General features: G+C 50.8%; 1 protein-coding gene across 1 annotated transcript in view; it reads right to left on the minus strand.

Annotated features, from left to right (window-relative positions):
* Nucleotides 1-4319, minus strand: part of DLGAP4 (DLG associated protein 4) — a 131375-nt gene extending 127056 nt beyond the window's left edge. The window contains exon 1 of the mRNA XM_053926224.2: nucleotides 4159-4319. The gene's annotated coding sequence lies outside the window, so the exon portion shown is untranslated. The remainder of the gene's footprint in view (nucleotides 1-4158) is intronic.
* Nucleotides 4320-6000: the final 1681 nt, after the last annotated feature.

Raw genomic sequence — 6000 nt, forward strand, 5'->3', positions numbered from 1 at the left:
TTACAGCCCCACAACCACCCCCTGACACTGCTGTTCTTGTCTCTGGTTCACAGAAGGAGAAACTGAGCCTCAGAGAGGGCAAGTGACTTGTCCAAGGTCACAAAGCTAAGAAGTGGTAGAGCTGAGGTGTGACCCAGATCTGCTGACTCCCCAGCCCACGTCTTATTTGCTTGGAGAACTGTTCCAGGCAGGACGGTGGAAGTCCTAAAACCCCCATTTCCTGTCCCAAGTCCTAACACTAAGGAAAGACTCTAAGTCCAGAAAAGTATTAAGAAGATGACACAGATCTCCCATGCCTGCACCCCTGGGACGGAACCACTGTGAACAGTTTTCAGAAACACATAGTTCTTACAAAAAAAAATGATATCATGCTACCTATGCTGTTTTATAACCTCCTCTCTTTCAACTCGGTAACACAGTATGAAGTTCTCTCTGCAACAGGAAATGTAGATCCGTGGCCCCATTTCTAACAACTGCAGCAGGTGCCACTGTACGGCCGCAGTGCACGGATTTAACTAGTGCCGTGCCAGACAAGTGGGTTCCCGGCTGTCCTATTACCAACAATGCCACAGTGAGCACTTTCCAGCACGCCTAGATCCCTGTCATTCTGTAGGTCCCAGCTCAAACGCCACCTCCTTATGGAAGCATCTTGAACCCTTTGTAACATCGCCATGCTGACTTCCATCACAGCACTGATGGCGTCTGCGTATTCAGTTCATTTGTTTGAGTGACTGAATAATACAGGTCTCTCCCCAAGGCTGTGTGCTCTGTGAAAGGCATAGACTAGCAGGGAGTGGCCTTCAATGAATGTCTTGGGAGGGCAGGAATGCCTCTGGGGCAGGAGCCCTGCCTGCAGAGCAGGTACCCCTGTTTCAGGACTTGGAGATACCCTCTGCCATGCCGCCCGGTGGGCCACGTCCCCAGAACCAGTGCAGGGACCCAGGGATCTGCCACAGAACTCGATTCCAGTCACGGGCTGCTTGGAGATTCCATGCCAAGAGCCTGCCTTCCTGAGGCCTTCACACACACAGGAGACCCACAGGGCACTGGAGCCAGGGAGAGCTGGTAGAACTCTCTACCACATGCTGGCTATGTGGCCTTGGGCCAGTCATTTCCTCTTTTGAGGGTTTAGTCCCCTCATCTGTAAAATGGGGCCAATACCACCCACCTCACATGGTTATTCTGAAGATTATGGAAGATAATGAATGTGCTCAGCACACAGTAGGTCCTGAGGAAGCACACAGTAGGTCCTGTGGCAGTGCAGGCCCACATGCAGTTAGTTCAGAGGTTAGGTCTGACCCTGCCTCACCTGCATGGCCTCTTTTTATCTTGGATGATTCCTAGTTATGTCCTGGCTGCCTCCCCTGGCCTGTCCCTTGGAATGACACATTCCTACCCTTCAACACCTGTTAAATGGCTAAACACTCTGCTCTGACTCCTTGTCACACTCCCCGATACCTCACCTGCTGCCTATGGCCACAGACACCTGCCTGGCTTCCTGAGCTTTAAAAATGCAAGAGGCCCTAGCACATGCCTGAGGAGCAAACGGAGGAACCCTGCCCTTCGCAGGGGGACTTCCTGGCCCCCGATCCTCCAACACGGCCAGTGGTGCTGGCCTCAGTCAGCCTGCCCAGTTTCTAATCCCAGTCCTGCCCCTGAGCACTCCCTAGCCGTGTGACTAGTCACTTTACCTCTCCAAGCCTCCCTTTCCTCCTCTGTAAAATGGGGAGAACAGTAGAATCTGTGAGGATTCAGCGAGATAAACTAAAACATTTAGCAAGAGCCTGGCATTTAGGCAAGTACTCCATAAATATTAACTATTATTGTTATAATTGCTTTTTAGCCTTTTTACTGTGAAATATAAGTACATAAAATGGGGCTGTTTACTGAGTGAATTACCACGAAATAAAGACTGTGGAATGGCCACGTGGGTCGATGGACAGAGCAGCACCGGCCCCTTAGAAACCCCTCCCAAAACTTCCCAATCCTTACAGCCTATGTGCTCCACAAAGATGACCCATTGTTAACTATTCTAGTGCTATTATTATTGCTATTACTGATAACAATAAGCAAATAAAAACCATAAAATGTAGCTACTCTGCCCCAACTGATCCAGGCTCCCAGCACCCTGGCTACCTCCGTCCTGGGCACAGGGACACCCCAGCCGATTTCCCAACTTTGGCTCTGGCTGTTCTTTAAATAACCAGCTTGGTAGCAGAATAGCAGCAGTAACACCTCCCTCGCTGCCGCCCAGGCCTCCATCTTTCCTCACAATGCTGACGGCTGCTCCCCCAGCTCGTGCCAAGGAATCCCGTTCTCCGTCACTGGGCCACATGTGCCAGGGGCTGCCAGCTACGCTGTGTTCTCGGTGGCCACAATCCTGCCCCTCTGGCTGTGCCTGGCCTGGGGGGGAGGGGCAGAGGGTGGCACTGAATGGCAGCAATTCTCAGGAAAGGCTGCAATGTTGACAGCTGAGCCCTCTCCCCAGGCCCATGCCTCCGTCTTCCCATCAACCTCCCACGGGGTCATCAGGAGTTTAGCTGAGATGATGAAGAAGAGGATGCACTTAGTGGAATGCCAGGCACATAATACACAATTGCTCAAGAAATGCTCGAAGTTATTCAGGCGGCTCCTGTTACATATCTAGTCCCTGGCAGGGACACGCAGGAACTAGGGCACAACCAGGAGAGTGTGCGAAGGATTAACTCCCGCAGAAACCCACGGCTCTCAGGCTAAGACGTCCTCATCACTTCTTTTCCTGCAACAGCTTCTCAGCCAAATGCGACTGCTGTCTGCAGACCGTACAACAAGCCAGGGGACAGATTAGGGGCGCCAGGCTGGGGGCAGCTGATTAAAAGGGCCCTTTTCGTGGTTATTAATAAGAAGGCTGGCACCACACGAGAGTGCAGCTCCTTGTTCTTGAAGAAGCACTTCTACTCACATTATCTGCAATGCATTTCACGGGCTTTTAAATTGTCCTATAGCATTTGCATATGATACATATTTACAAGACTTTTCCCCTCTCAGAACCATCCCACCAGGGAGGCTGGGCAGCTGTTGGCAGAAGAGAGAATGGAGACTAGAGGGGCGGGCCACCCTGCTGAAGGCCTGAGCTGACCGCATGCTTTCTGGGGTCAGCAGCTAAAAAGCCACTGGGCTCAGGGGCCCTGATGATGTCTAGGTAGAGGGAGGTGAGAGAGCCTTCTCTCCTCTCCCTCTTTCCTTCCTTCCACAACTACTTACTGTGCACCCACTACACACCGGGCACTTGCCAGCTGCTGGCTGTCCAGTGGGGGATGAAGCAGTTATTTCTCATCCTTGGGGAGCAGAGGCCACATGAACAGGAAGATCGTAAATAACTGTCCCACATAGTCCTGAGTGGTGGCCGGGTGACCCTGGGCAAGCCCCTTAACTCATTTGAGCCTCACACCCTCGTCTGTGAACTAGACTAGCCGTGCCTCTGCGGCCCGGGAGGTGGCGGGAGGATGGGACGCAGGGACAGGGCGAGTGCCCGGTGCTCTGCTGGCCCTGAGAGGGGTGTGTTCTTGGGATCATCGCTGTGGGAATGGTGACAGGCCAGGCTTGGGGTGGAGTGGGTGGGGGTGGGCTGCACATCCTCAGAGAGCTGCGAGGCTGTCAGAGAGGCTGCAGGCCCTGCACCTCCTCTGGTGTTGAGGTCAGTCCATGTGGGAACTGGAGGAATGTGGGCAGAACAGGCTGGAGGGGCAGGAACCATAAGGCTTCCCAAAATTCAGGAACTCTGATAGCCTTGCCTCAGCCCCAGCACAGCTCACCCTTCCCCTTCCCTTCCCACATCCTTGTCACCAACTGTCCCAGTCCCTTGAGTGTGGCACGGGCTGGCCTTGGAGGGAGACAGAGCTGGGCTCACTATGCATCCTCAGGCAAGTGGCTTCCCTTCTCTGAGGCTGTTTCCTCCCTAAAAAGGAAGCCATCACTGTGCCCACCTGTTGGGTTGTTGGGAGGACAGGGTAAGACAAGCAGTTAAACTATAAGTTGAGCTCAGACACATAAAAGCTCTCACTGAGAGCATGCTGTGTCACTGGGTGGGAGAGCTGGGCATTTCCCAGCTGTGCGGAGCACGAGTGGGCAGTGAGCAGCCCAGATTCTGTGCCCAGGCTGGCAGACGCAGTTACTTACCAACCAGGGAGCTACGTGCAGAGGGAAAACAGGAATCAGTCGGGAACCAGCAGGCGTCACCTCAGGAGTGGGCACTGGACCTAGGGCTGGCACACACATCCCTCCAGGCACTCAATCAGAGGAGCTGGCAGCAACCAGTGTGGGACAGGGGCCCTCCAGTGTCGGCAGTGACCAGGTTTGGACTACCAGGCGCCTGGCAGAAGGGAAGGCACCAGTACCTGCAGAAATTGGGTGGAATGTCAATTAGGAAGTGCCTGGGATAATCTCTCCACCCTGAGACACTTGGACTTGCCCTGGGAATCCTGAGGAGGAAGACACCATGCAGCAATCATACAAACCCAAGTGTACAACACTACATTTTTCTAAGCACTCCAGCCTTCTGGCTCATGGGGGCCCCACATTGTTTTTCAGAGGCATATTTACATGTCATGCATATTTACAATGCCTTTCCCACCACCCACAGAATCCCTATAGCAGCTGAATCCCCACAGCAGCCTAGAAGCTGGGTTTCAAAGCCTTTGATCCTCCCTGTCTTGCTTTCCCCTCACCTTCCCTGAATAGGGGCAGTCAGGAAAGCCACACAGTCCTGAGACGAATCCCAGCTCGGCCGCTCACTCACGGAAGGACAGCTGTCCTGTTCTGGGCCTCAGTTTCCTCACTTGTCAAATGGCATTAAGAGTGCCCCCTGTGAGTCACTTCTGGTAAAGATGGAGGGGTAGGTAGACATACTTCACTTCCTCACACAACCACAGAGAGAATTATATCTCAAAACAAATAACAACCAGAACTCTCAGAAAATCAAGATGTAGGGAAGTCCAACAACCAAGGATTTAAAGAAGCCACATTCATCTAGACAGGTGTCTTTTCTAAGGCAGAAAGTCAAAGCAGCTCTACCTAATACACAGAAACAAACACAGGGAGGCTGCCGAATTGAGGAGACAAAGAAATATGGCCCAAATGAAAGAACAGAACAAAACCCCAGAAAAAGAACTAAATGAAACAGAGATAACCAACCTTTCAGATGCAGAGTTCAAACCACTGGTGACCAGGGTGCTCAAAGAACTCACTGCGTACAGCAAAAACGTAAGGGAAGAAATGAAGGTTACGCTAAGCGGAATAAGGAAAAATCTACAGGGAATCAGCAGTGGAGAGGATGAAGCCAAGAATCAAATCAATGATTTGGAACACAAGGAAGGAAAAAGCAATCAGAACAGCAGAAGGAAAAAGAATTTTAAAAAATGAGGAGAGGCTTAGGAACCTCTGGGACAACTTTAAACGTACCAGCATCCAAACCATAGGGGTGCCAGGAGAAGAGGAAGAGCAAGAAATTGAAACCTTATTTGAAAAAAAAAAAATAAAAGAAAACTTCCCTAATTGGGTGAGGAAAACAGACACAAAAGTCCAGGAAGCCCAGAGAAACCCAATTAAGTTGGACCCAAAGAGGCCCACACCAAGACACATCATAATTAAAATGCCAATGGTTAAAGACAGAGAATCTTAAAAGCTGCAAGAGAAAAGGATAGAGTTACCTACAAAGGAGTGCCCCTAAGACTACCAGCTGATTTCCCAAAAGAAACTTTGCAGGCTAGAAGGGACTGGCAAGAAGTAGTCAAAGTGATGAAAAGCAAGGACCTACAACCAAGATTGTTCTGTCCAGCAAAGCTATCATGTAGAATGGAAGGGCAGATAAAGTGCTTCCCAGACAAGGTAAAACTAAAGGAGTTCATCACCAAGCCCTTATTATATGACATGTTAAAGGGACTTATTTAAGAAAAAGAAGATCAAAACCATGAACACTAAAAGGGCAATAAATTTACAGTTATCAACAACTGAATCTGAAAA

The sequence above is a fragment of the Desmodus rotundus genome, chromosome 6, assembly GCF_022682495.2.
Source record: "Desmodus rotundus isolate HL8 chromosome 6, HLdesRot8A.1, whole genome shotgun sequence".
NCBI lineage: Eukaryota > Metazoa > Chordata > Mammalia > Chiroptera > Phyllostomidae > Desmodus > Desmodus rotundus.